The sequence below is a fragment of the Osmia bicornis genome, unplaced genomic scaffold, assembly GCF_907164935.1.
Source record: "Osmia bicornis bicornis unplaced genomic scaffold, iOsmBic2.1, whole genome shotgun sequence".
Taxonomy (NCBI): domain Eukaryota; kingdom Metazoa; phylum Arthropoda; class Insecta; order Hymenoptera; family Megachilidae; genus Osmia; species Osmia bicornis.
The window spans coordinates 159,363-176,017 of NW_025791302.1; positions in this window are offsets into that span (position 1 = coordinate 159,363).

Here is a 16,655-nt window from a genome sequence, read left to right on the forward strand (position 1 = left end):
TGACTTAAACCACCACGTATGCCGCGCTCTATGAAAAGTAGCATATCGATATCTGTCAATAATTCTAATTCGATACGCGTGTGCTTGAGCATTGCATCCCACGTAAAACCGGGTAAAGTATAGTAATATGCAGGATCCAATTTGTAACTTCTCAAACAGCTGCTTCGAGAATTTTCAAAAATGTCGGCCAATAATAAAACATCTGTTTTTAAATATAAATCGCTATATTCGCCAAGTGTTTTTATATTAAAACTGCGCCAGACTTTTATCGCGTGGTCATAATCCTGCTGTGAAACTGCACAGTCGCTTAGTTGATTATAGAATTTCTCATATGTCGGCAATGTTGTCTCATTCAGTTTCATATAGTCGGTAACATAATCGTATGGAAAGATGCCTTTTCGTGTAAGCAAATCGAATTTTATTTCATCCAAAAAATTAAATTGCGATCGTAAAATCATCATATCGTCTTTCTCTAAATATGAACTCAATTTATCTAAACTTGAACTTAAAAATTTGAATGAATCTATAAATCGAAGCGAAATTTTGTAACGTTTTAGATTCGTTGAAAATGAAATATATTTTTCTTTTGTAATTGGCAAGACTGATGTCCAGGCTTCGATAATCGTTACCAATTCTTTTATTACAAAATGGGCATCGTATCCCGATAAGTTATGAAACACTATTGGTATAAAACGTTTATTTTTATAATTTAAATTACATCCCTGATGCGCAGGTCCTCGGTAACGACCCGTGAAATGGCAATGATCTCGAACTTTTGTTTCGTTGATGTCGAACGGTTTTTCGCAAATATAACAATGCGTTGCATTCATATAATTTTCTCTTTCATCACCCATCAAATTTGTCATGGGCACAATCGTATTAAATAATGGTGCAATTTTTCTTACAAGGTTCTCAAGTTCATTCACGAACCATTCAGCACAGTCAGGACCCCGATACGCGCGATACTCGCACACCGATGCGTTGTATGAACAGTGAAAATAATATCCCACACTGTATGCTTCGTGTTGCTGGTATGCATTGCAGTGTCCTTGATTGCTGTTAACCTTCTTAAGCATGCATTCGAAATCGGCGTACACGATGAATGGATGACGTTCTCGGTGACAAAAATTATCAAACTTTATTATTTTATCTTCACTCGATGGTAGAATGATTGCGCATTCGTTCATCTTCATGCAGTCCTTCGTATGTTTCAATAACTTTTCTTCCGCATAAAAGTAGAGAAGGCATCTGCATATAAACAAAGTAACTGCATTAGTACAAAAAGAACAAACGCATACACTAAAATAGATCGTAATGGCATGATACAAACCTGTCACAAATATAAGTTTTACTCTTATGTGCACTCAGCTGGTTTGAAACAAGCCGGGAAAGATTTTTAATCCATGCAAAGTGACGCACATTACGGTTGGGCGTTTCAAGCATCAGCAGGTTAACGTGACGAAATCTTTTGTTGGTGGTGAGTTGGAGCGGAGCACACCTTTTCACATTCAAGTCCCAGAAATAAACGTTTATCGATACATCGTTTTGGCGATCAAATTTTGGTATTTGATTAAGGGTTATTGGAAATGCGATGCCCTCCAAATTTAAAACGGTGTCATAGTTGGGATACGATGATGGTCGATTTGCATTCACATGGACGGGATATAATGCTGCAACTATCGATCTGACAAAACACGTATCATCGTCAACTGCCACATTTACTACCGCTCTTTTGTCCTTGATTGTTTTTGGTATGTCGGTGTAACAACCAGCATGCATCGGATTGCATTTATTGATATTTAACATCAAATGCAGAATTTTCGATATTGCCCAACCACTGTCCCGTTCCTGAAATTCTTCCATCAGTGTTAAAGTTGAGTTCACAACGTATTTGTCATACCAATCGTTCAAGTTTGATGTAGAAAATAATTGTTTATTTCTTACACTGAAACTTTTCACATCAGTTTTATTATTAGCGGTAAACTCCCCATACAACACCGTATTCACTTTTATGCACGAATGATTTTGGAAAACTTCCGCTAGATGTTGGAATACTATTTTTCTAGCATCTTCCAAAAAGTTTCGTGGTTCAATATGCTCGGTGTTGATTATAATTCCTGTAGTTATCCGGTTATGGAAAGCTGATTCTACATTCTCCCAGATAAGAGATGATGATGCATGTGATTCAGCATCTGTTCTCCTTTGACCTTCGCCTAATTTTACAGATCCGTGTAACTCTGCTCTTAACGATTTAAATCTCGCTATCCTGGCTGTTAAACTATTTTTCAAACCAGTTGATAAGTCCTTTTCGAGTTGCAATCGCTCTATCATTAAATCAATGCATTGATTGCATTGCACCAGACATGCGTTTTGGTCGTCGTTACTACTTATGGCTGCAATACGTTGTGTCAAAAGTTGTTCTATACAAGCAAGTTCGTTTAGTAATATTGCCTTTTGACCACTAGGATGATCATTGTCACGATACAATATCCTACGCATGGCGTCGATTCTTTCTTTGTATGCTTCTATATCTCGCCATCCTTCGACTGATAAATCGTCTCCCATTTGTAATCGTTCGTCTATCAATTCGATGCACTGGTCACATTGCATCAAGCAATCACAACGCTCATCTTCAGTATTGATGTTTATCGCCCGCTGCGCCAATAATTCGGTGATGCGTTCGAGTTCTTGCAGTAACGTGGCCTCCATTTCTCTTTTCCACAAACGCGTTAAGTAGCCTTGCACTTCCAATTGTCAAACTACATATGACGCACATTGCAAAATATTCTCCCATTTTATTAAAGTGGGGCTGTCATTGATGAAAGTGTTTAATTGCTGTTCACTCTACAGCGTCAACAAAAAAACCGCATTTCCAAGACGTAGAAAAATTCGTTCAAGGTCATGAGCAAAACCTCTACCTTCTATAGTCGCGAATTGCAGCGTCAGATTTGCTGCGCCAACAAAAATCTCATTTCCAAGACGTAGAAAAGTGGGTGGGGCCTTGTGTCGTCTTCCGATAAGACAAAAATAGTTCAAGGTCAGGACGTATCATATTTTTGCTGATGGCGTCAAATTTCAGTTCAAGGTCATGGGAGAGGGGCGGGGGAGGGGAGAGGGGGATATTTCTGCTAAGGGGGTAGTTATAGGGCGGGGGTTGTCATAGGGTGGGTATTTCTGCTGTGGGGGTGGTTATAGGGCGGGGGTTGTCATAGCGTGGGTATTTCTGCTGAGGGGGGTGCTTATAGGGTGGGTATCTCTGCTGAGGGGGTGGTTACAGGGCGGGAGTTGTCATAGGGTGGTTATTTTTGCCGAGGGGGTGGTTATGGGGTGGGGGTTGTCATAGGGTGGGTATTTCTGCTGAGGGGGTGGTTATGGGGTGTGAGAGGGGGAGGGGGATCATATTTCTGCTGACGGTGGGGTCAAATTTCAGTTCAAGGTCATAGGGTGGGGAGAGGGGTGGATGTTGTCGGGGTGGGGGGTATCATATTTCTGCTGACGGTGTGGTGTCAAATTACAAAAAATGCTGACGCCAGTGATTTAGAATCCGCATAGAACAACTACTGAGGATATAGTAATAATGATATTGTTATTAAATGTACATTGGTCTGTGGGATTAAATCAGTATATAACATTATATCTGATGTAGATATAGTAATAATGATATTGTTATTAAATGTATATTACATATCTAATGTAGATATAGAAATAACGATACTGCCATTATATGTACATTGATCGGTGGGATGTTATCATTATATTACATTATATCCAATGTAGATATAGTAATAATGATATTGTTGTTAAATGTATATTACATATCTAATCTAGATATAGTAATAACGATACTGTTATTATATGTACATTGATCTGTGGGAAGGAATCAGTATGTTACATTATATCTAACGTAGATATAGTAATAATGATATTGTTATTAAATGTACATTGGTCTGCGGGGTTAAATCAGTATATTACATTTCATCTGATGTAGATATAGTAATACTGGTATTGTTAATAAATGTACATTGGTCTGTGGGATTAAATCAGTATATTAAATTTCATCTGATGTAGATATAGTAATAATGATATTGTTATTAAATGTATATTACATATCTAATGTAGATATAGTAATAACGATACTGCCGTTATATGTACATTGATCGGTGGGAAGGGATCATTATATTACATTATATCTAATGTAGATATAGTAATAATGATATTGTTATTAAATGTATATTACATATCTAATGTATATATAGTAATAACGATACTGTTATTATATGTACATTGATCTATGGGAAGGTATCAGTATATTACTCTATATCTAATGTAGATATAGTAATAACGAAACTGTTATTATATGTACATTGATCTGTGGGATTAAATCAGTATATTAAATTACATCTGATGTGGACATAGTAATTATGGTATTGTTATTAAATGTACATTGGTCTGTGGGATTAAATCAGTATATTAAATTTCATCTGATGTAGATGTAGTAATAATGATATTGTTATTAAATGTATATTACATATCTAATGTAGATATAGTAATAACGATACTGCCATTATATGTACATTGATCGGTGGGAAGGGATCATTATATTACATTATATCTAATGTAGATATAGTAATAATGATATTGTTATTAAGTGTGTATTACATATCTAATGTAGATATAGTAATAACGATACTGTTATTATATGTACATTGATCTGTGGGAAGGTATCAGTATATTACATTATATCTAATGTAGATATAGTAATAACGATACTGCCATTATATGTACATTGATCGGTGGGAAGGGATCATTATATTACATTATATCTAATGTAGATATAGTAATAATGGTATTGTTATTAAATGTACATTGGTCTGTGGGATTAAATCAGTATATTAAATTTCATCTAATGTAGATATAGTAATAAATGTATATTGCATATCTAATGTAGATATAGTAATAACGATACTGTTATTATATGTACATTGATCTGTGGGAAGGTATGAGTATATTACATTGTATCCCATGTAGATATAGTAATAAGGATATTGTTATTGAATGTACATTGTTCTGTGGGTTTAAATCAGTATATTAAATTTCATCTGATGTAGATATATTAATAATGATATTGTTATTAAATGTACATTGGTTTGTGGGATTAAATCAGTATATTAAATTTCATCTGATGTAGATATAGTAATAATGATATTGTTATTAAATGTATATTACATATCTAATGTAGATATAGTAATAACGATACTGTTATTATATGTACATTAATGTGTGGGAAGGTATCAGTATATTACATTATATCTAATGTAGATATAGTAATAACGATACTGTTATTGTTTGTACATTGATCTGTGGGAAGATATCAGTATATTACATTGTATCCAATGTAGATATAGTAATAATGATATTGTTATTAAATGTATATTACATATCACATGGAGATATAGTAATAACGATACTGCCCATATATGTACATTGATCGGTGGGAAGGGATCATTATATTACATTATATCTAATGTAGATACAGTAATAATGATATTGTTATTAAATGTACCGCGGTCAGTGGGATTAAATCAGTATATTACATTTCATCTGATGTAGATATGGTAATAATGATATTGTTATTAAATGTATATTACATATCTAATGTAGATATAGTAATAACGATACTGTTAATGTATGTACATTGATCTGTGGGAAGGTATCAGTATACTACATTATATCTATTGTAGATATAGTAATGACGAAACTGTTATTATATGTACATTGATCTGTGGGTAGGGATCAGTATATTACATTATATCTAATGTAGATATAGTAATAACGAAACTGTTATTATGTGTAAATTGATCTGTGGGAAGATATCAGTATATTACATTATATCTAATGTAGATATAGTAATAACGATACTGTTATTACATGTACATTGATCTGTGGGAAGGTATCAGTATATTACATTGTATCCAATGTAGATATATTAATAATGATATTGTTATTAAATGTATATTACATATCAAATGGAGATATAGTAATAACGATACTGCCATTATATGTACATTGATCGGTGGGAAGGGATCATTATATTACATTATATCTAATGTAGATATAGTAATAATGGTATTGTTATTCAATGTACATTGGTCTGTGGGATTAAATCAGTATATTAAACTTCATCTGATGTAGATATAGTAATACATGTATATTACATATCTAATGTAGATATAGTAACAACGATACTGTTATTATATGTACATTGATCTGTGGGAAGTGATCAGTATATTACATTATATCTCATGAGGATAGAGTAATAATGATGTTGTTATTAAATGTACATTCGTCTGTGGGATTAAATCAGTATATTACATTACATCTGATGTAGATATAGTAATAATGATATTGTTATAAATGTACATTGGTCTGTGGGATTAAATCAGTATATTACATTTCATCTGATGTAGATATAGTAATAATGATATTGTTATTAAATGTATATTACATATCTAATGTAGATATAGTAATAACGATACTGTTATTATATGTATATTGATCTGCGGGAAGGTATCAGTATATTACATTATATCTTATGTAGATATAGTAATAACGATACTGTTATTGTTTGTACATTGATCTGTGGGAAGGTATCAGTATATTACATTGTATCCAATGTAGATATAGTAATAATGATATTGTTATTAAATGTATATTACATATCTAATGTAGATATAGAAATAACGATACTGCCATTATATGTACATTGATCGGTGGGATGTTATCATTATATTACATTATATCCAATGTAGATATAGTAATAATGATATTGTTGTTAAATGTATATTACATATCTAATCTAGATATAGTAATAACGATACTGTTATTATATGTACATTGATCTGTGGGAAGGAATCAGTATGTTACATTATATCTAACGTAGATATAGTAATAATGATATTGTTATTAAATGTACATTGGTCTGCGGGGTTAAATCAGTACATTACATTTCATCTGATGTAGATATAGTAATACTGGTATTGTTAATAAATGTACATTGGTCTGTGGGATTAAATCAGTATATTAAATTTCATCTGATGTAGATATGGTAATAACGATACTGCCGTTATATGTACATTGATCGGTGGGAAGGGATCATTATATTACATTATATCTAATGTAGATATAGTAATAATGATATTGTTATTAAATGTATATTACATATCTAATGTATATATAGTAATAACGATACTGTTATTATATGTACATTGATCTATGGGAAGGTATCAGTATATTACTCTATATCTAATGTAGATATAGTAATAACGAAACTGTTATTATATGTACATTGATCTGTGGGATTAAATCAGTATATTAAATTACATCTGATGTAGACATAGTAATTATGGTATTGTTATTAAATGTACATTGGTCTGTGGGATTAAATCAGTATATTAAATTTCATCTAATGTAGATATAGTAATAACGATACTGTTATTATATGTACATTGATCTGTGGGAAGGTATCAGTATATTACATTATATCTAATGTAGATATAGTAATAACGATACTGTTATTATATGTACATTGATCTGTGGGAAGGTATCAGTATATTACATTATATCTAATGTAGATATAGTAATAACGATACTGTTATTATATGTACATTGATCTGTGGGAAGGAATCAGTATATTATATTGTATCCAATGTAGATATATTAATAATGATATTGTTATTAAATGTATATTACATATCAAATGGAGATATAGTAATAACGATACTGCCATTATATGTACATTGATCGGTGGGAAGTGATCAGTATATTACATTATATCTAATGTAGATATAGTAATAACGAAACTGTGATTATGTGTAAATTGATCTGTGGGAAGATATCAGTATATTACATTATATCTAATGTAGATATAGTAATAACGATACTGTTATTACATGTACATTGATCTGTGGGAAGGTATCAGTATATTACATTGTATACAATGTAGATTTATTAATAATGATATTGTTATTAAATGTTTATTACATATCAAGTGGAGATATAATAATAACGATACTGCCATTGTATGTACATTGATCGGTAGGAAGGGATCATTATATTACATTATATCTAATGTAGATACAGTAATAATGATATTGTTATTAAATGTACATTGGTCTGTGGGAACAAATCAGTATATTACATTACATCTGATGTAGATATATTAAAAATGATATTGTTATTAAATGTATATTACATATCTAATGTAGATATAGTAATAACGATACTGTTATTATATGTAAATTGATCTGTGGGAAGGTATCAGTATATTACATTATATCTAATGTAGATATAGTAATAACGATACTGTTATTACATGTACATTGATCTGTGGGAAGGTATCAGTATATTACATTGTATCCAATGTAGATATAGTCATAATGATGTTGTTATTAAATGTACATTGGTCTGTGGGAATAAATCAGTATATCACATTACATCTGATGTAGATATATTAATAATGATATTGTTATTAAATGTATATTACATATCAAATGGAGATATAGTAATAACGATACTGCCATTATATGTACATTGATCGGTGGGAAGGGATCATTATATTACATTATATCTAATGTAGATATAGTAATAATGGTATTGTTATTAAATGTACATTGGTCTGTGGGATTAAATCAGTATATTAAACTTCATCTGATGTAGATATAGTAATAAATGTATATTACATATCTAATGTAGATATAGTAACAACGATACTGTTATTATATGTACATTGATCTGTGGGAAGGTATCAGTATATTACATTGTATCCCATGTAGATATAGTAATAATGATATTGTTATTGAATGTACATTGGTCTGTGGGATTAAATCGGTATATTAAATTTCATCTGATGTAGATATATTAATAATGATATTGTTATTAAATGTACATTGGTCTGTGGGATTAAATCAGTATATTAAATTTCATCTGATGTAGATATAGTAATAATCATATTGTTATTAAATGTATATTACATATCTAATGTAAATATAGTAATAACGATACTGTTGTTATATGTACATTGATGTGTGGGAAGGTATCAGTATATTAGATTATGTCTAATGTAGATATAGTAATAACGAAACTGTTATTATATGTACATTGATCTGTGGGAAGGTATCAGTATATTACATTGTATCCAATGTAGATATAGAAATAATGATATTGTTATTAAATGTACATTGGACTGTGGGAATAAATCAGTATATTACATTACATCTGATGTAGATATATTAATAATGATATTGTTATTAAATGTATATTACATATCAAATGGAGATATAGTAATAACGATACTGCCATTATATGTACATTGATCGGTGGGAAGGGATCATTATATTACATTATATCTAATGTAGATATAGTAGTAATGATATTGTTATTAAATGTACATTGATCTGTGGGATTAAATCAGTATATTAAATTACATCTGATGTAGATATAGCAATAATGGTATTGTTATTAAGTGTACATTGGTCTGTGGGATTAAATCAGTATATTAAATTTCATCTGATGTAGATATAGTAATAACGATACTGTTATTATATGCACATTGATGTGTGGGAAGGTATCAGTATATTACATTATATCTAATGTAGATATAGTAATAACGATACTGTTATTATATGTATATTGATCTGTGGGAAGGTATCAGTATATTACATTATATCTAATGTAGATATAGTAATAACGATACTGTTATTATTTGTACATTGATCTGTGGGAAGGTATCAGTATATTACATTGTATCCAATGTAGATATAGTAATAATGATATTGTTATTAAATGTATATTACATATCAAATGGAGATATAGTAATAACGATACTGCCATTATATGTACATTGATCAGTGGGAAGGGATCATTATATTACATTATATCTAATGTAGATACAGTAATAATGCTATTGTTATTAAATGTACATTGGCCTGTGGGATTATATCAGTATATTACATTACATCTGATGTAGATATATTAATAATGATATTGTTATTAAATGTATATTACATATCAAATGGAGATATAGTAATAACGATACTGCCATTATATGTACATTGATCGGTGGGCCGGAGGCGGACGTCCACCGCAACCCGGCGCGTCCCCAGGTGGCGGATAGGGGAACGGCCAGCAGATATGCTGGTTAGCTGCGAAATAAGGGCCTCGCGTTGAGGCCACGAATAAGCAGTCGCGGACCAAATGGACTAGGGGAAGGAACCCCGAATTAAGAAACCAAATATGGAGCAGTCCAAAAAGAATACTTCGACTACGGTGCAGTGGAGGGATACCCCAGTACCGTCGCTCAGGGGTGAGAAAGCGGGCCCCGAGTCGTCGTTATCCGACAACCGCAGCGCTATGGTGGTGGCTGACCTGGCCAACATAGTGTACAATGCAACAGGCAGCAAGGTGGCGGATCCTCCTACCCAAGAAGATATCTGGGGAAAACTGAAGGAGTTTGACGCAGTGGAAGTCGCCCAATTGACGCGAATGCGTCAAGTCCTGGATGCGATGAAGGCGGCGACAGAGAAGCAGAGAAATATCGCCAATCCCGTCAAAGAGGGCATCCCCCGCCTTGGCGAGCTGGTTGATCTGCTCTGCTTCAGTAGGATGACGCGCTGCAAAGCGCTTAGGGCGCTTGAAACTTCGGCGCCCATGTCCCCGGCGACACCACCTCCTTGTACTCCGGTCGTTGCAACGCCCTCTCAAAAGAGGGCGAGGGCTACCCTCTCCAGCCCGGAGGAAAAGGAGGAGGAAAAGAGGAGGAAAACGAGGGCCCAGGGGTCGGAGTCCTGGGCCACGGTCGTAAAGAAGAAAAAGGGAAAGGACGCCTCCGTTAACCAGAGCGTGCCCCAAAAGGGCAAGGAGCCAAAAACCCCGTCCGCACCACAGAAGGGCGGGAACAAGAAAAAGGTGCCGGTGAAAAACCCGGCAACTAAGCCGAAGCCGGCGGAAGCGCCGGATCCAGCTAAAAAGAGGAAGAAGAAGAAGAAAAGGAAGAACCGACCGCGCTCCAACAGGAGCGCGGTGGTAGTCAAGCCCGCGGAGGGTAAGAGTTACGCGGAAGTCCTCGGGGTAATCCGCACGAAAGTGCGCCCCGAGGAATCCGAGACAGTAATCCGCACCGTCCGGAAAACGAGGGAGGGAGCAATCCTCCTCGAGCTGGAACGTTGCGGAAACCAGGCCGCCCTCCAAACGGCGATCCAGGAGGCCGTAGGGCAGTCCGGGGAGACCAGGATCCTCACCAGCCGTGTTCGGCTAGAGGTCCTGGACATGGACTGCCTCGCCACTTCCGCGGAAGTGGAGGAAGCGGTGCGGCACGAACTCGGTGACGACATGAGCGGTCAGCTGACGATATGCCGGGCCGAAAGCTCCTAGAAAAGGGGAAGCTGCGCGTCGGCTGGATCCGTTGCCGCCTACGGCAGCGGACGGAGGTGCAGCGCTGCTTCCGGTGCCTTGGATTCGGCCACCGGAAGCAGGAGTGCAAGGGGCCGGACCGCAGCGGCCTCTGTTGGAAGTGCGGCCAACAGGGGCACAAGGCGACCGCCTGCACCACCAAACCGCGCTGCTTCCTCTGCTCCGATGGCGCAGAGGGCGCACAGCCCCCGGAGCACGTTCCAGGCGCCGGGGCATGCAAGGCCTTCCGGGTTGCCCTGGACAAGGCGAAGGGTCGGATAGGAACTTCTTCGTCCTCCAGGGCAACTTAAACCGGAGTAGGGTCGCGGATGATTTGCTGACGCAGTTCGTTCACGAGCACCGCACAAGCGTCGCAATCATCAGCGAACCCTACCAAACGAGAGCAGGCTGGCATGTAGACAGCTCTGGCTCCGCGGCGATTTGGGTCGTTGATCCTTCTATTAGGATCGCCAACCGCGGAACTGGATGTTGCTACGTGTGGGTGACGACGGAGCAAGCCACGTTCGTGAGCTGTTACCTCTCCCCCAACGACAGTATCCAGAGATTCAGGGACAAGCTCGAGGCCCTTGAGGACGATCTGCGCGATTTTCCTGGCAGACTTGTTGTCGCCGGGGACTTTAACGCGCGGGCCATAGAGTGGGGCATGCCGCAACCTAACACCAGAGGCAAACTGGTGTTGGAGATGGCTGCCCGACTCGGCCTTGTCGTCCTCAACGTCGGTACAACACCAACGTACCGGCGACCGGGCTTCGGGTATTCGATCCCTGATATCACGCTGGTGTCGGAGGACCTGGTCCGCAACGCCGTTGGTTGGAAGGTGATGGATGACTTCACCGGTAGTGATCATCAGTACATCACCTTCCAGCTCATCGACGCGACGCGAAAGCAGTCAGTTGCTAGCGCGCGTCGACCATCTGGCTGGAACGCGGCCAAGATGGACGGTGAAAAATTCGTCGCTACCTTGCTCGACGGCGCGCGGCACATCCCACCAGTGCCCAAGGACGCCAATGATGTCAGCGCGGTGGATGCTCTAGTGGACGCCACAATGGGGCTCATCCACCGCGCATGCGGCGCGTCCATGCCTCGCAAGAGGCCTTGGAAAGGCAGGACGCAGGCGTACTGGTGGAATGACCAGATCGCCGAACTCCGGAGGCTTTGCCATCGATCGCGCAGGTTGGCGCAACGCGCCGCTGGCCGACCCGAGGCAGCGGAAAAGGCCACGGCTTACAAAGCCGCCAAGAAGGCCTTAGGCAAAGCCATCCGGACGAGCAAGGAACGCAGCTGGAAGCAGCTCTGCGACGAAGTGGACCAGGATCCTTGGGGGAGGGGCTACAGACTCGTGATGGGCAAGTTCCGCCCACCCATCCAGGTCATGGACGAGAGGAAGGCGCGAAACGTCGTGGATGCCCTTTTTCCGACACATCCGGTCACTGTCGAGCCTCGACCGACCGATGAGGAGAAGGACATCCCGCCGTTCCGCGCCGAGGAGCTCATGCTTGCGGAACGCAGCATGAAGTCCGGTAAGGCCCCAGGCCCCGACGGCATACCGGCAGAGGCAATTAAGGCAGCTGCGCGCAACTGCCCCGGCCTCTTGCTCGGTATGTATAACTGGTGCCTGAGAGCAGGAGTCTTCCCAGCCCGGTGGAAGCTGGCACGCCTTGCCTTGATTCCCAAGGGCAAAGGTGACCCCGATGCTCCATCATTTTATCGCCCCCTGTGTATGTTAGACACAGCGGGGAAGATGATGGAGCGCTTGCTCAAGCCGCGATTGGCGGCCGCTATTGAGCAAGCCGGGGGCCTCTCCCACCGGCAGCACGGCTTCAGGAAAGGGCACTCCACGATTGATGCGATCGCCGAGGTGACCGGGGCAGTACGCCAGGCCGAAACCGCCTCTCATAAGGCTAGGCCCATAGTACTCCTCGTGACCCTCGACGTGAGGAACGCGTTTAATTCGGCTAGGTGGAGCGACATGCTCCACGCGCTCGAGCGGTCCTTCAGGGTACCTCCATATCTCGCTGCGATGATGAGAGATTACCTGAGGGATCGCAAGCTGTCGTACATGACAGCCCAGGGCATTAGGACGAAGGATGTCACCGCCGGAGCGGCACAGGGATCAGTGTTGGGACCTGACCTCTGGAATGTCATATACGACAGCCTGCTCCGCCTGGAAATGCCCGATAACGCGTTCCTCGTCGCATTCGCCGACGACGTCGCCGCTGTCATTACGGCACGGAGTCCCGAGTTGGCCCAACTTACGCTTAACCAAGTTATGCGCAGGGTCAACGGGTGGATGGAAGATCACGGTCTCCAGTTGGCTGCTGCCAAGACGGAGATCGTGATTCTCACAAGGAAAAGAATCCCCACCTCCATCACGATGATGGTCGGGACTCAGCCTGTACAGACCAGTAGCTCTGCGAGGTACCTGGGGGTGATGCTGGACAACCGGCTCACCTTCTGGGAGCATATTCGCAGGGTCTGCGACAAGGCCGTACAGAGTACGGCGGCTCTGAGTCGTCTCATGGAGAACGTGGGAGGCCCGAAGCCGTGCAAGAGGAGACTCCTGTTGACGTCCGTCCAGGCAGCCCTGCTTTATGGGGCAGAAATCTGGGCGGACGCTCTTAGGGTAAAGAAGTACCGGACTCGGATGGCCGCCGTCCAGCGCCGCGGGGCACTGCGTGTTGCGTGTTCGTACCGCACAGTGTCCGAAGACGCGGCGCTGGTTGTTGCCGGCATGATCCCGATAGATCTGCTCGCCCAAGAGCGAAAGGAGATATATCTCCAGAGTTCTGAAATCGGGCGAGCGGACGCCGCGGAGCAAGCCCGCGAGCGAACGATCGGGCGCTGGCAACAGCGTTGGGACGCTAGTCCCAAAGGACGGTGGACCCGGCTCCTGATCCAGGACCTGAGCCAGTGGTCGTCGCGTCGCCATGGCGAGGTGACCTTTTACCTGACGCAATTCCTGACAGGACACGGGTACTTCCGTAAGTACCTGTTCAAGATGCGGAAGGTAGGGTCGCCTCGCTGCTTGCTTTGTGGCGACGAGGAGGACGATGCGCTCCACACCTTCTTCGTCTGCGATTATTTTGCGGACGAAAGGAGAGGTGTGGAGCGCGCCATCGTCGACAGCATCACCCCGGAGAACATCGTCGGGGTGATGCTCAAAAGCCAGGAACGGTGGGACGCTGTGGCGCGGTATGTCGAGTACATACTGCGCCGCAAGCGCGAAGAGGGCTGCCTTGAGGCACTCCACTCGCGACCCGAGACGCGCCGCTAAGGCGCAAATAGCACAGCTCCGGAGCCGAAGTAATGCTAACGCGGTTCCGGCTCCGGGGATTAACTGTGGGTATGGAGGAGGGGTGTTAGTGGGTATACCCGGAAGCAAGTACTTCCTTCCGGGGGAGCCCCACACTACTCGGGTGTGGTCGTACCATTTGGTAGCCCCCCGGGTGTGCGGAAATGCATTTCCCCTCCTCCTAAAAAAAAAAAAAAAATAAAATAAAAAAAAAAGAAATGAATCAGTATATTACATTACATCTGATGTAGATATAGTAATAATGATATTGTTATTAAATGTATATTACATATCTAAGGTAGATATAGTAATTACGATACTGCCATTATATGTAAATTGATCGGTGGGAAGGGATCATTATATTACATTATATCTAATGTAGATATAGTAATAATGATATTGTTATTAAGTGTACATTGGTCTGTGGGAACATATCAGTATATTACATTACACCTGCTGTAGATATATTAATAATGATATTGTTATTAAATGTATATTACATATCAAATGTAGATATAGTAATAACGATACTGTTATTACGTGTGTCACGTCCTGTGACGCATTCTTTAAAATTTCTATTTCGCCACCCAAACTCTTTAAGCTGCTATTTCGCGACCTAAATTCTTTAAACTTATATTTCGCTATACAGATTCTTTAAACTTACATTTCGCGATACAAATTCTTTGAACTTCTATTGCACCATCCAAATTCGTCTCTCCGCAAAAATTCTGAGTGAGCAACTCAGCCGGGTCGTCGTACGGCGAGAACGCTGACGATCCGGACGAGGTGGTTCACCCGAATTGCCAAATCAAAAGTCGACCTCATTAATCAATATATAATAACGAGACCAAACCGCCCGAACACAGACCAACTATAGTACAGAACTCGTATCAGATCAAATTTAGTGCAGACTCAAAAGTCATCGCGACCCGATCACTTCCGTGAAACTCGTTCAGAATCGGCCAGTCCGTTAACGCGAATCCGGATTTAATTCTAACACGCGTACAAAATCCGCAAAATACGACTCTGCTACGGGACCCAGAGACCCGACAGAGCAACTCGTCATTTGTAAAGCACGCGCAAGTTAAGAACTGTACGCAAGACCAATAAACATTTGTTGTGCTCGGAAGTGTGTAAACTTCAATTAAACGTCTACCCTACTGTCTACATCCACCAGGACGACTTATTTCTACAGGTATCCTCGCCCAGCGAAAGGTAAGTAAGAACCTCTACCTAACTAACAACGTAGATTAAATCATACAAAAGTACGCGGAGAACTCAATGAGAGGGAGAACTTCGCGACATTACAAGTGTTTATTACGTATCTAATGTAGATATAGTAATGACGATAATGTTACAATCTGTGCATTGATCTGTGGGAAGTGATCACTATTTTACATTATATCTAATGAAGATATAGTAATAGTGATATTGTTATTAAATGTACATTGGTCTGTGTGATTAAATCAGTATAATAAATTTCATCTGATGTAGATATAGTAATAATGATATTGTTATTAAATGTATATTACATATCCCATGTAGTGTTACGTTGCGCGTGCGACGGCGCAACGTAAAAAGGATAATAAAAAAAGAACTAGGAAAGAAAGACTGCTGTTTCAACTAGAAAATTGAAAGGCAATTTCCTATACTTTTTACCCTATTCTGAGCGCGATGGTTGGTATCGCTGCCACCAGTCTCGAGCGGGTTAGCGCTCTCGACAAATTAAAAGACGAAAGATAATTATTAAGATGTTAGAATTTAGAATTTGAACTTTTTGTTCTTTCGTTTGGGTTCGTTCAGCGCTTTAGGTCCCGTACGGGTCCCTCCTTGAATCTGTATGTAATGGTAGGCGTGTATTATTAAAAGAAACGTGTTTGGTGTGTTTGAAATAAAT